Source organism: Frankliniella occidentalis, unplaced genomic scaffold (assembly GCF_000697945.3).
Source record: "Frankliniella occidentalis isolate FOCC.00 unplaced genomic scaffold, Focc_3.1 Scaffold21, whole genome shotgun sequence".
NCBI lineage: Eukaryota > Metazoa > Arthropoda > Insecta > Thysanoptera > Thripidae > Frankliniella > Frankliniella occidentalis.
Genome location: NW_026267151.1, coordinates 2,198,431 through 2,213,638, shown reverse-complemented (window position 1 = coordinate 2,213,638; position 15,208 = coordinate 2,198,431).

The following is a 15,208-nucleotide window of genomic DNA, read 5'->3' as shown; positions in this document are numbered from 1 at the left end:
CCACTTCCCCCCGCCACCTCGCTCTCCACTTCCCCTCGCCTCCGGAACAAAAGAAGCTGTTGACTTTCCCACGATGAGCGGGACAAATAATGAGGCGGCTTTTAGTTGTAGTTTGTCTGGTCCGACCAGATCATCGTGTGTGTGTGTGTGTGTGTGTGTGTGTGTGTGTGTCTCCGCGCGCGGGCGCGCGTCAGTGTGCGTGTGTGAGTTTCAGTTCAGCAGGGAGACTGATCGAACCGCTAAAGGAGATACCTATTACAGAAATTTGCGTGCGAGTGCCCGCTACTTTTCACTTCCGTCCGTCCGGTGCGCGCGTGTGTGCGCGTATGCGTGACTCCACAAGTGCCCGGCCTCGGCTCTCCACCTCTGTTGCCCGCGCCCCGTCATTTATTTTTAATCGGCGCGCTTTTTGAAATACGGCCAGCGGCGATACCGATCACCCGATACCCTCCCCTATGGGACGCACCCTATGGGACAATCCTTGGCGGAAGCGCTTAGTGGGCCCGATTTGGAAAAGGGAGAGGGGGGGGGAGGGGGAGAGGGGAGTGCGAGCGACGGCCATTATAAAATTATCACGCTGGGCTATCGCCGCCGCCGCCGCGCGCCACGCCCCGCCACGCCCCGCCACTCGGCGCACTGATTCGGCCGCCTCGAAAATTCGCGACCCTCGCCCCGCCGCGCCCACCGCAATACAATGACAATGAACGACATCCATCCCTTGTTTACTTTATTTTCCGCGGCCGCCAGGCCGAGCCCGGCCGTCCCGCGGCGCCGCGGCGGCTTACAGACCCGAGGATTTGAGGGTGATTTGGAAGTCGCGTGCCAAGACGGCGCCCATTGAAAAGGAGTCCGGGGAGGAAATACAAGGAGAAGCAGCATGTTGACGCTCGGGGAGGGTCGAAAAGAACAATGGTGCACTGCTTTTGAGCAGAACCAGCAGGGCGCGTTTCGACTGTACGGATGAAGGACCACGCAGGTCGCGCGGAGGAACCTTAGCGCCCCTGTCAGCCGGGGGCCCTCCTATGCCAGGGGCCCCTGCCCAGTTCCCACACGCTGGATCCCGCCCGCGGGCCGTCTGCCCCGCGGACACGTTCGGCCGTCGTGTAGCACATCATGTAGGAGGCACGCGTGGGGCCGCCCGGGGCGCACAGCGCACAGCGCCAGCAGCAGACGTCACGTCACACCGGTGCTTAATTAATAACCGTTCGGGTTCCCATCGCAGAGCAGGAGGCCCTGGCCTGGAAGGTATATAATGACGGCGCGAAGACATCTCTCAATCTCACGTAGAGACGGTCAACCTCCGCATGCACGGGCCACCACGAACGCACCACCCAGCACCCAGCAATGCACTGAATTAAAAAAAAATAAGCCTTTTCTTTTTGCAGTGCGAGCCGTGTTTGATCGTCTGCATTGATGGGTGTGCCGGCGGCCATAGTCACACACACACATACAGGGCACACTCCCGCGCACGCGTGACATCTCCCACATAGCAAATAGACGGGTGCGTTGTCCCATGACCGCATGCATCTACGGGAGCAAACACACGCGACCCTGTCACAACGGTTCAACCATCCGGCTGGATTCGTTCAAAGTCAAACCATAATGTGTAGTGTGAGGGCCGAGTCAGAAGACTTGACTTGACTAACCACGAGGCCTCTTTTGGCCCAAGGTTCATGATCCGACCGGAGCCGCCATAGACTTAACTGTAGGCCTGCATGACGACCGCGGGGATTCAGGCGCTCAGCACACAAGCGTTAAAGAGTGATGCACCGATGTTGAAAGTCTGACGTACGCGTGGTTGAGGTGTGAAGCGCCATAAAGGTTTTATCACATTCGGTCACTAATATTGTGGGAAGCCTAAACACACGCGGACGAACTCTTATTAGGAGGAGGAAGATCCCAAGCTCAAACCACTGCCCTGCTCCGAGCTCGACCAGTAGGCACAGCGCCCATGATGCCTCCACCACTGGCTGATCACACTTGATTAGCCCATTTGCACGGAGAGCGCGGCCGCGGTCCGTGGTGTGAGGAGGCTGCTCCCTAATCACCCGAGAGCGCCACGCCCGCGCGATGTTCCCACAAAAGAGGAGAGGGCGATGAGGAGGAGCGAGGACGGACATGGCGGGGTAAATATGACGAGTAAACCGATCCGATAGGCAATTACTTAATTAAAGCCCCCTCAATGTGTGGCGCGGCTGAGGAGATTTTAACGCGAGGCAGCGGTTAACAGGGGCGCGACTGCACGTGTTGAGCCACCACCAAACTGCGTGACCTAAAAGTAAAACACGGTTAAGTGAAGCCAGCGGTGCACCCTGCGTCTGCGCACGTATGTGTGTGAGGCCCGCGTGTGTGTGTGTCCGGCGCACACGCCTCCGACAATACAGGATTCTGTTGCTGTGAATCGGACGACTGGTTTGTAAACATCTCCCCTCCCCTCCCGCGGGCCACACTTCCACACATGAGTGAATCCGTTGAGGTCAGAGTGTTCCCACCAGACGCACTGACCAGCGCAAGGCGGCCACGGCTACCCTCCAGCCCCCCGGGGGCACCTTTCCCCCGTCCCGCCCTCCCCGCTCAGACTCTCGTGCGTTTCCGATCAAATAGTTAGCTCTATAATCACCCCTGGGCACGCAGCACCTCAGCACGCCAAATCAAAACGCTCGATATCAGTCAATCAGCTCCCACACTCGTAATTACACAGTAGTGGTCCGGGCGGGTCCCGACCCCAGCGGCCAGGCCAACCGAGGGCCTAAAGCGCCTCATCACCGCTCTCATGGCAGTGACAAGCCGTGATCGCAGCGCCCATAAATGATTCAAGGTACAAAACAAATATGTATAGAAAACAAGTTTATTTTTTCCCTCAACCTCAGCCGTCCACTTTCAATCCCGAGACAGCTCTGTGGAGGCCGAAGCCCGAGTCGCCAAATCAAGTCGCTGTTCGTTAGTTATTCAGCCGCGTAAGATGTGTTTATGGTGTCCGGACGAGATCCTCTGCGACACACGGAGAGTTACGGTAGATTATATCACACAATGGGAAGGGTGCGACGATAAGGCTTTATTAAGGCTCAGCCACCGCACCGCTGGACCGCACCGCTGCTGGACCGCACCATCTCGTTGGCCGCCAGACAAATTAGGCGACCTTTTGTGTTGGGTCCAGGTCCTTGGAAGAGACAAATTCAAAGTTTCGTACAGTTCACATTAAGAATGGTTTTGCATTGCAGAGCACAACATTCCAAAATAAAGTACACCAAGAAATGCGTGTGCCTTAAAGTCTCAAGTACCCTACCCTGTGTTGCTGAATCAACGCCCAATTTATCTTTGAACAAAGGACCTGAGTATAATTAGTGGCACGAACAGGAATGATTTAAGGACAAATTTGGGGTGATTTGAGCACAGTTGTTCACGTACATAGTCGTACAGTAGTACTACTTCAGATAATCAAGTACATTGCACAAGATACAGCACGTTTTTCTGGGCATACTTAAATTTCATTCAATTGGCTGTCAACGTTTTTACGTTAGAAAGGGGTATTTTACCAAAATGTTAGCGCTTTCACAATAATATGGCATTGGTGAGTTTTGTTTTGTTTTGTTTTTTAATTGCATTTGGAAACCGATAGAGGTAAATTTCACTTTTTGGACTGGTCTTCCACAAAAGCAGCATGTTAAATTTGAAGGTCCAGGGGGAACTTTTCCCCGGTCCTAAAGATCTGAAAAAAATATTTTTAACTATAGTTTTGGACGCAGAACACTTTCACAACCAGCCCGCTCGAAATACAGACACTTTCAGCGAAATTGCCTCCTCTAATATTACCTCAGTCACACCAAGTTAACGTGGTGTGTAAAACACAGCAATCTCAAAAAAGAATCTTTAAAAAGGGTTTTCGCGACGAAATCGAGCTACTGTCAGAAGTGACCGTTGGCGAGCTTCACGTCATCAGGGCCAGAGAGGTTAATTGGAAAGGGCTGCGCACAGATTCTCATCGCCTCAAGTAGCTGGACACCTCGTCCTCGTAAACATCAATTAAGAGCTGCATTGTGCAGCGATTGATCCGGGAGCACAGCATCTCTGGACCAGATTGACCACCCCTCCTATTGAATAGAGTGGTAGGGTGTGTGTGCATGTGCGCGTGAGTGTGGTCACCTCCATTACATGGGCACATCTCATGCATGCAATAATGTCACCAAATAATTGAAATATGCGGTCAGAACTAGTTCTTGAAAGGAGCGCAGAGCTGGTGGCACGGGGATATAATTCAGGATGTGAAATGATGTACGCAAAGAAAATGCGGTCTTGGCCGTTAAATGTGGCCAGTGGCCGATAACCATCGTAAGAAGAGTATCCCACGATATTTGGACTGTCAGCTCCCATGAACGTCACCGGTTGAAATGCCTCGGCTTCTTTGAGCTCATAATAAAACATTTTGGGGGCCCAACTCGCCGAGGTAATTGGTCAAACCAGAGACTTCTGATCGCTGACAGACAATGCGACCACCTCACATAAGCAATAAAAGGACTCCGTGCCCCATCAGTATGCCGGAATGTCACATCAGCCGTGTCATGTCGCATTATAGATTCAAACGCCTTTGTTTGATCCGTATGGTACAGACGGCCGGCTGACGCGAGGGCACAGCCGGGCACAGGGTACATTCCTCAAGGCGCGACCACAATGCGGTGCCCGGCAACGAGGAGACCCAGACGATTTATGGCCATTTTAAGTTACCCACGATTGCACCAAATAAGACTTCGCATTTTGGGGAACAGCAAATCAAACGACGTTTTAAAGTCTAAAGCAACTTTAAGGTACATGCAAAAGAATGTAAAAACATGATCTGTGGTCATAAAAATAGCATTTGGCAATGCACTTCAGAAAGCAGTGCTTTTACCATGGCAAATTACCTTAATTTCCTAGACCTACTGAAATGAATTAACGTGGCTCACGTACGTCGTTTGAGCTAAGTCCGCTTTAAGTCCTCCGATCGTCAGTCCTGTCACTGCGTATATTTGTGAGGCCGTTTCACGCTGCTGGTTCATCGTGTAGCAGTTAATATCAATCAGAGGATTGTGAACAGCGCGTTATTATTGGTTATAAACCTCGTGTCGTGCAGGTTCCGGGTTGTGAGCGGGAAGATATTTGTCCTCGTCTTACGTCCCGCCAACCTGACGCGCGCTGTCCAAGGAGGGTGACCAACGTGATGGTCCCACGGCCGGGACCGCCTGCTCACTCTTCCCGGTACGGGCCTACAGCAAGACAAAAGAGTATCGTCGTGTCGCTCGCTGGGTCGGGAGAGAGAGAGGAGAGAGGGAGGCGGAACCGGGCCGTCGCAGCGGGGGCAGTATCGGTACGGCATTACCATACCAAAAGCCCGTGCTGGTAATCCCCGCGCACACACGTACCATTGTCATCAATCAGGAGCACGGTCCGGCCAATGGCAGCACAACAACTAGTCGTCACGGTCAGATCATCCCGGCGACACTCGTCAGTGTATACAGCAATCACGAGGTATAATACAGCGCTTAGCGCTCACTCATCGTTCTTTGAGCGTCGAATTTTGAAACTTATTTGTGCATCACTCGTTTTCGAAACAATTCTCTTGTTTATTTTTAAAACAAAATTATATGAAGTCAAACCATACCTTGTCAGCTATGCGCGAGAAAATAAACCAAGGGATACACTTCTTTAATGATTCAAAATTGACATCTGGACGAATTTCACAGTTTAAAGTATTTCGCCAATCGACAATGCGAAAAAAAGCAAACTGAGAAACAAGAAAAAAGGCCTATTCATTCAATTAAAAATCGCGAAACAGGTCGTTTCCCCAAATTGAGACGTACGGTGTGGTGGTCCGGGGTGGCACTACGGCGGGGGCCATGCGTCTCCTCTGACAGCCCCAACCGTCTAGAGGGGCCCACCACGCCCTGCAACACCCCGCCACGGGTTGGCCGTTATGGTCGCCGCCTCATTCGTCTCCTAAATGGTCATTGAGGGCTGCCGGTTGTTTTACCGTCTAATCCCGCACAAGACGGATCACACAGCCACAGCGCCCGCTGCATGCATCATCCCTCTCTCTCCCTCTCACGCCCCCGCCACCCACGCGAGCGAGAGGGAATGCCGGGGAATAATCGTGTGACATTCCTCTCCTCGATGGAGATCTTTATGGCCATATTTGCCGTTCGAGCGCCGCAGTTTTGCTGATGGACGCCGCAGTCTTTGGATTAAAGAGTGCAATATGGAACGGCAATTACTACGAGACAAGAAGCTTCGAGTCTTCGAGATTTACGTCGTCTCGGTAGCGCGGGATGCGGGATGGGATATGCTACTGCCGGCAAAAAGAGACTTTCACAAAAGGGGGGCGTAGGGCAGCCAACAAGAGGCTCTCTGGAGAAACTAGCAGAATAACTCCCGTCCAACCGTTACTAAGGACCACGCCATCTTCTGAAATAGTCTCACAACAATGTTGGGCCCACCAAGGTGTCGGGGGAACGCTGGGGACGATTAAAATTGGAACAAAATCGGTTCGACAGGGAGTCGTTACTGAGCAGCCGACGCATCACCATAAAGCCTGACCCGTTGACCGGGCGGCTCGGTCAACACAAATCACCTGGCCGGAGTGCTCCTGCACACATTTCAACTAGCGGGCAGCGCATATTGTAAAATGTGAAGCGTCTCCCTCAGGTTATTGACAGGACATAAACCGGTGACAGCGGGGCCTCCAGAGAAGCAGCCATGGGCTGCCACGGGCTGCCATGGGCTGGCAGGGGCCGCGGACCGTAAACACACTGCTTGATGGATGCCATAAGGTCCTCCCAGGTCGGTATTTACCCTCCGTCCCCCGATTGTTATGGTCCAGAACTGTATCACTCAGAGACTTTGTCCAACAACACCGACGACTGTCTCCCTGGAAAGTACTTTTTTGCCTTTTGACTGCCATAGTTATTTCTTTCACAAATATTGGTTTCCTTGCTTCAAATTCACACCTATTGCTGAAGAGGAGTTTTGCACTAGCACAATTCGGGAAGACTTGGTCATGTTCATTTCGAAGCACCCCACACTGAAAATGCTTACAAAGAATCGGTTTGCATTGAAAACGACATTCTTCGCAGCTTGGAAAGAATTGTGAATCATGTATCGTCGTACAAACTAGCCCTTTGAAATTTTGGAAACCATTTCTTTGCAATGCGAACACACAGTTAACAAGAATTCTGACCGCTTGCAAAGACGTTTTCATTTTGTTTGCGATACAAACTAATTCCAATCACACAAAGCTCAAAAATTATTTGCTACGTTGCAAAGGAAATACATTTTGCAAGCATTTTACAGACAGTGCAGGAGGATGAGGGTGTGTCTGGAGCCTGGTCAGCCACTCTATGCAACAAAGTAAGATAGTCAACGAATTATAATGAAGAGTGCAATGTGCAAAGATACATTTGATAATGAAAACAAAAAGGCCCCGCAAATCCACAAACAACGCGATAAGCTTTCCCGAAGCATCTTGAGTGTCGCTAGCGCTGATGAACTCGACCGGTCGGAAGAGGATGACAAAGGCGCAACAGAGCGCCAACTTTTGAAACGCTATATCTCCAGGAGGATCACCCCAGTAATTAAACGACGCGCGGAGGGCAGACTCATTACCGCGGCGCCTTGAGCCACACCTCGGTCCAGGAATAGCGCAGGGTGCGGCTCGGGTGGTCCTTGTTTCCCGATTCTGTTCTTTGAAATTTGTCGAGAGCGTCCGGAATGGAAAACAAGACAGGCCCTTTGGGGGAGTGATTTGTATCGACGCGGCCGGGGCGGTCGGCAGCTCGGCCGCGCATGCGCCCCTCATTAACACGGCCAGTGCTGCTTTACAGGAGCGTAAAAGTTGAAAACCAAACATCTCGGGGTGGATGACGGCCTGTGAAAGCCCCAAATCTCTCCGCGCGGCGGCGCCGTTCACTTTTAGTACCAAAATTAAAAGCCGAGTGCGCCGAGCGTCGCCGTGGAGGTCTAGGGCCGCGCCTCGTGTGGACACCGCCTTATCTGCGGAACGTCACTGTTTACTTAATCATTGCGTGGCCCTGCTGCCCGGGGTGCGTTCGTTAAACCGGTTTACGCCCCCGCGGACGTGACCGAACAGACAGCAGCCTTTATGAACGGACCCAGTCAGGGGGGTGTTCACTCGTGATTAGCTGCTGATTTTTACGAGCAATTAAACTCTCCGGAGGCGCTCTTGGAAGTCGGAGGTAAAGGCAGGGCGCACGAGGGGTATGGAGGAAGACGGGGGCCTTCAGGGGGTGAGTGCGGCCCCTCGGCAAAAGTGGAACCACAGGGCACCGTCCCTTTCAACATCAGAACTCCCGATCCACGACTTACAGCTACAGCCTAGACGTGTAAGCAACATTACTGCACAAGGGGCCGCGGGACGAAGAGCAGCGAGAGCGGCTGTTGCGCAAACTTGAGCGAATATGTCGCATCGCTCCAACTTTCTTCACGATGCAGTCGTTATAACTCAATCTATGCGAGTTTAATTTCTCCCCAACGATCGCGCTTTTAGTGGCGTGTTATGGCGAGGCGTAGTGGGGCGCGGCCGGGGCGGGGCCCGCGACCTCCGGAGCTCTCTGCGAGGAGAGGAGATGGCAGTTTCTGCGCCATTCGTTCCGCGAATCACGTTAGAGCCGCGCAAATACGATGATGCCACCTTTTCAACCCTTCGGTTCCCCTCGCGTAGCGAAATTTTAAAAGGAAATAATATCAAAATGAGCGACAGAAAGGGTTGCGAGCGTTTTGTCAGGGAAGTGGAGAGGGAAGTCATCCATCGATGAATTGAATAACGCGCCTCGGATTGCGTTTCCTGTTCAGATTTCGTTTCCAGACGTTTGGCTGAGCGCCGTTCCCCCTCTCCGTCGTAAAGGCGTAGCAGGGCGTGGCGGGGCGTGGCACCGCGCTAGGGGTGGAAAACTATCAGAGACCTTTCGGGGTAACACAATCACCTTTCCCGCCCCGCTACAAGGGAGGGTGCGGGCACGGGCGATGAGGGCAGAAGGCCTCCTGGGCCCTAGAAGTTAATGACTGCTGAGCAAAGTGTTTTAAAACCTAGTGATCCCCAAAGCAGTAAGGAACAGAGGGTCTTGGAGCCAGATCATACCAAGCTGAGCAATCTGCCCAACAGACAGGGGTCAAAAGGAGCACGAATCAGCAGAAATTCGACGAAGGGTTTTTGCAGTAACTCTTTACTTGCACTGCAAAAGTTAGCCAAACGAGCGATATCGCTCCGCTATGAGTTGTGAAATTGAATTCAAAATATCGCTAAATGTTGCCTTTCTACCATTCAAATTAGCCGAACCGAACCTGTCGCTATCCCTGAAACAAAAATAAATAAATAAAGAAATACGTCAGATTTTGCAGATGAGGCCTCCGGTTCGTCCTGAAAAACCTCCAGGTGCATACTTGATTAGATAAGTGTCTTCACATATCCCTCAACCGATAAAATATTTAGAGAGCATAAAATTGGGACCACCTTTGGGTTTCACCACACCCTGTCATCTGCGCCCCCTACCGTAACCTTGGCTCTATGCAACATTTTCATAGGGAAACGTAAATGCCTTAATTACGCACTGAAAAATAAACCTCATATGTAGCGACCTAAAATTTGATGCCGTGATCAAAAGTTTAAGTTGTCGGAACAGCCAACCGGTGTAGTTCAGTATTGTCTGAGAAGAAGAGAAGGGGAAGAGGGTTTGTGCTTGGCAGAAATAATATCTCAACGGCTCCGGCCAAACGAAGATGTAAAGAAATACATAAGCACACAAAGGCAACAGTTGCTCTGCTGGAGGGAAGCTGAGGGCGGTTGGAGTTGGAGATACTCGCGGTGCGGGTAATACACGAGCCCAGCTCAGGCTGTTGCAGCCGATCGCATAAAAAACACAGAAATATCAGCCAAACGCACAGCGCCAACGCGTAAAACACGTAGCGTATTAAGATATACGGTGATCGTAAAACAAACTAGAAAGGAATAAAAAGCCATCAAGTAAAATGGAAGGCGCGCTTTCTGAATTAGGATAGGCCCGCGGCCCGCAGAGTGGGAGCGGGGCAGGTGCAGTCTCACTTAGTCCTCGGAGGATCAGTTTTATTTTTAATAAAACGCGAAATTCGCGAAGACGCAGTAGAGGCGGCATCCGCGTATGCAAAGGAGGGGGAGGAATGTTTATGTTTCTCATCGCCGTGTTTGACGACGGGCAGAAAGTCGCTTGAATAATTAATGCAAGGAGTGGAGGCGCACATGTGAGGTATATCGACCCCCGGCGGCTGATTCTGCTGGGACAAAAGCAGAGCTGGAAAGCGACGACAAAAGGTGCACGGGTATAGCGTTTCCAGACAGATGTAAGTCGCAGTGCCACGCGCGGTAAAGACAAAGGACACAATGTAACGCGAGTCAAAATATTTGTATCGCCCGCGTTAGGTTAGTAGATTTGGTGCTCCACAGCGGGACTCACATGTCGCCTCCCCTTTCAGTTACTAAAAAAAAATACTCCGATTGTCACCACGGCAATATTTTTTTTCGATCTGAATAAAACGCGGAACACAGAAAAGAACTGCTTCGTGCTTTAAATAAAAAACGTCAAAGGAGATTGCGTTTAGCCCTGCATATTTTTAAAAAAATTCAAGAATATTTTAATTGATCGTTATAACATACAATCCCCGTTCACTTGGGGTCAACGGCAGAGACGTGATAGGAGTCGCATCGTGTCGCAGACAGGCGTTTATGCACTTATGTTGACACTTATTAACAAAGCTCGATGGAAAGGCGCGGAAAAAATGTGGGGGGACATATTTTTTTTTGAGTGTGCGTGGTCTGGGGGTTGCCAAAAAAGCGAGTCCGGAACATGATGGGGACACTCCTCCATCGTGGAGGCAATAAGACACTATGAGATTAAAAAATTAAAGCGGTTGAGGGATGGATACAAAAAAAGGAAGCGGGTTGAAAAGAAAACCACTGCCACTCATCGAACTTGACTATGAACACAAGCACCGCGACCAGAGCCGAATACCGCGACAGAGCGCGCAGGCACCAGATGCCTCTTTAGCACGGCCACCTGCGACACAAAACCAGCACGACAATTTGGAGGGGCGTGGCAGGGCGTGGCGGGCCCGCCGCATGGCCCACCCCTTCTCCTACGGAACCCGTAATTACCCCCAGTCGCTACACGCCGCTCCTCACCCCCTGCCCCACCCCTCCCTTTTCTTTCCCACGTGAGATGAAACAAAACGGCAGCCCCCCCGGCGCGCCTTGGCCGAGGCCGGCGCTGGGCTGCTTGTCTATTAGCAACCGCTCTAGGTACTCCTAGACACCTCCCGCCGCGCCTCGCTGGGGGGCCAGGCCGGGGGACCAGAAAGCCCCGCGGACAGCTTCAACGCGGACGGACAACGGGACCGCGATAATTTTGGGGGAAAACAGGGTGGGCATTATTTGGTGAGGTTTTCATAGACGAATCATTGGCTTGGCGGGCGGGCGGGCTGCGGACAAGGCAGCAGGGTAAGGCTGGGTACCCAGGCGGGGGGAGGGGGGGGATAGGAAAAATGGGGTGGGTTGCGGACACAGCGCTCTTCTATGTTTAAGGAATCGTCCAGAACGTCCGCTTTTCCCTAATTCGTTCGGCAATTTCCCGGAGCTCGGCGCCTGCGGCAATAAGGATAGGCAATCCAGCAGTGCACGCGTGCACTTCTGGCAAGATGTTGCCTACCGATCAGGCGCCGTGGGAGCTGCCAGTGGCTAAATTGGAGGGGTAGCTACTCCCACCCTGGGGCCGAGGCGACACACATGCACGGCGATCAACGCTCGTGCGCGTGCACAACAGACACGAAATAATAAACAATTTTAGAAACATTGTGGGTCCGCGGGGGGGCGGGGCTGCGCTCGACGGGGCGAGCACGCGCGCGCACGCGTCCAAAAGCACAAAAGGGAGTTAGGCCCCTGCCCCCGGGGCGGCGCGCAGAGCCATTCATCCCCAGAGAGGACCGCATGCGGCGACACTCTCTCGCTCTCTCTCCCACAGCCGCTCACTCTCTCGCTCGCGCGGCCCGGTGCAGCGGGCGAGCACAATTGGTCCCGGGTTGCATTGTGAGGACCAGCCCCCTGCCAATCTATTAATTATACGTATTGATTTTTGGCAATTGTCCCCCGGACCACTCAGGGCTTCAGGAGTGCAGCAGCACCAGCGGCAGCCCTACAGATGCAAGCCGCACGCAGGTCTGACTATGGCGATGTGCTCATGATAAAAACCGGCGGAAGCGAATCAGGGGGCGCGTTTCAGTTTGAAATTATTAACTATTGCTCCGTGGACGAGCGCCGCTCCGCAATGTGCAGCGGCAATAAGCGAACATCAGTCTGACGGATGAGTTTCGCAACGGATAATGATGTAATAATCCACCGCAAATACCAGCCGCACCTCCAATCAATAAGGCAAACTCGCGCGCGCTTGTGTGTCGGGGAGGTGTGAGTTTGTGTCTCAATCCATCAAGTGATCGATTGTTCAAAAGCGACACCGGTGAAATTAATGACGATGACGATACCCGTCGATGAGAACCGACAACGACTTCCGCGACTTAAAACGTAATAACTACCGCTCCGGTGTGGTTTTTCGTCGGTTCATTTGTCATCCGGGAGGCGTGGCGCTGCTGCCGTTCAGAAACAAAGTCGTTTTGCGCGGCGGTCGCCGGTCACCTGGCGGCGAGTGGCAAACGAGGGTCGTTAGGAAGAAAAGACGGCAACGGGAACGCGCGCGGGGCGGGCGTCGTCGGCGCGGGTCACACAAACGGAGCAAGGCGCGAGAGGTTGGTGCCCCTTTGGGGTCAGCCTGCTCGCCCGGGAGCCGTCAAACAGGGCGGCCAACGGCAGCGCGCGAAATATAAACGTTTTACAGTCACTCAATCATAACGCGCGTTATGGCGGAGCAGAGCGAGCAAAGCCAGAGGAATCTCCATTTCACAGGGCGGCCTGGTGGTCGGCGGCCGGGGCGGACATTGTTGGGGCGACGTGTGAGCAGCCGGCGACTTTTATTTGTCTATCGCAGATACATAACGCATTGAGCGAGGTGACGTCGCCCCGCATTTCGTTTTACTCTAGTCGTAATGTTCTGACGCGTCTTGGCTTTTAATGTCGCCCGCCGTTAAAGTGATAACAGAGCGTCTACAAGCAAGGAGTATAGTATGTATGGAGAAGTTTAAATGTTGCGCGTCGATTTATGATGAGTCGTTTCGATCGGTCCGATGTGTCGCAAGCAGCGCAGCTAGAGGTTTAAAAAAAAGGCAACAATCAGAGCAAGTATATGAACAATCACTCAGGTCGTTACACCGGAAGAAAAGGCAGCGCGAGGGTTGCCGCGAGAAGACACTTCCGGAAGCACCTCGCAGGTCGTCGTTTTATGAAGATGGCGGAAGTGCATCTGGACGGCATACAACGGATCAAAAAAGAATTAGCTGGGACGTTGGGTTTTATTTACTGCACCATATTATTTCTTTTTTTTCTTCAACTCAACGGGATTTGACTTTCTCGACTGTCGAACGGTTATTGTTAGCGGCCGAACCGTCCACGTGGGACAAAAAATAAATATGTATCGATTCGCCAAAATAACGTCGGCTAATTTTAATCGCGCACTTCCACCTGTGACCGGGCGCGCCAGCTTCCGGTGCGAAGGGGGAGGAAGTGCTCACAAAGTGGACAAAAAAGTGAGCCAATTTAGGGCGGGGGGTTTGCGGCGATCACCATTCACCAAATCACGGGTTGGTTTACATAAGAGAACGCGTCGCTGCGCGGGCGTGGCGCGGAGGGCGGCGGAGGTAAATAGTTTATGAGCGTCCGGCGTCAAGTCACGCACGGTCACACACACGTCACCTGTGGAGCAGCGGCAGCGTCTCAGGAGGCCGTGCCATCACTTTCGCATTAGCACGGCCCCGGCACAATTTGCTCTCGCGCGGAGGGTGGCGCCGGGGCCAGGGGCGGAGCCCGCCGCCGCGCCCGCTGCGTCGCCACGCACCGCCCGCACCGCCCTGCCCAGCCCCGTCCGCCACGCGCCGCTGTTATGGACGTCATTCTCGCTGACGATATTCTGACGGCCGTTGACGGCGTCCTCCTCTCCATCCGGACCTCCCCGAGCGGGTCCTCCCCGATGGGTCGCGCCGTCGGCACGCGGCCGCCACGGAACGAATCTTTCTATTTCGTTCATACGAGGACGGCACCCAGCGCCACACAGATTTTCATTTTTTGTCGCCTCTCCATCGTTGTTTTTTATCCGCTGTCATACATACAGTGCACTCCAATGTAAGTACACGTATCGCCTCGTGCGCCATTGTGCACGGCTCGTTGAGGGCCGACTGCGGCAGCGGAGCGCCGGGGGACGGAAAAGACAATCAGGACGACTGAGGGCATCCCGGTGGGTGTCGCGGGAGGAAAATAGAACGTCCCGTCTTTTAAGGATAGTTCCTATACAGTTTCCCATTCCTCTCTCCCGGGGAAATTAAGTTTCCAGCAGCACAAGGTAAGGGGATTCGCGAGGACAACGGGAGCGGCGTCGGGTTGCGTCACTAACACCTTCTCCACCTCCACAGGCATCCTTTTCCCCATTTTGTGCGGTCCGTTTCATTAAGGACCCTGGCCGTGATGGTCCCGGCGCCTGCGTTCAACGGCTTTCAGACAGCACTGCACAAGCCCCCCACCCCCTACCCCTGCCGCTCACCCTCGGTCTGTCTACCCCACCCCAAGGTGATTCAAACCAAACCTAGAGGTGGCGGTGACATCGTGTCCGATTGACAGCAGCCGTTATGCTCAGGCCGCCGCGCCACCCCTTCCGTGCGCCTACCCCGTCAGCACAACCTACACCGCAAACAGATGAACTCTGTCCGTCCTACGGCAGTGCACTTGCAGTGTTGCTCGCGATCACTACCCCCGCGGCCGATAGTGCGCCCCGCTCTGCACATTCCTGGGGGCGCGGGGCCGAGCCCGGCCGGTGACCCGACGAACCGCTTGAACCGGTCGCCCTGAAATTGCGACATAAACAGTAACTCCCCGCGGTAACGCCTCGGCCGACACGCCGCGCCAGGCCGTCAGGGCTGTGAAAGCATTCCGGGAGGCGCTACAATGGGGCCGGCCGTTTGGGAGGACGGCACCTACAACAAGATTAAATTCATCTCAGAGGTTATTGGTAGAGCATGCTCCCGCGGCCGCGGAGGAAAC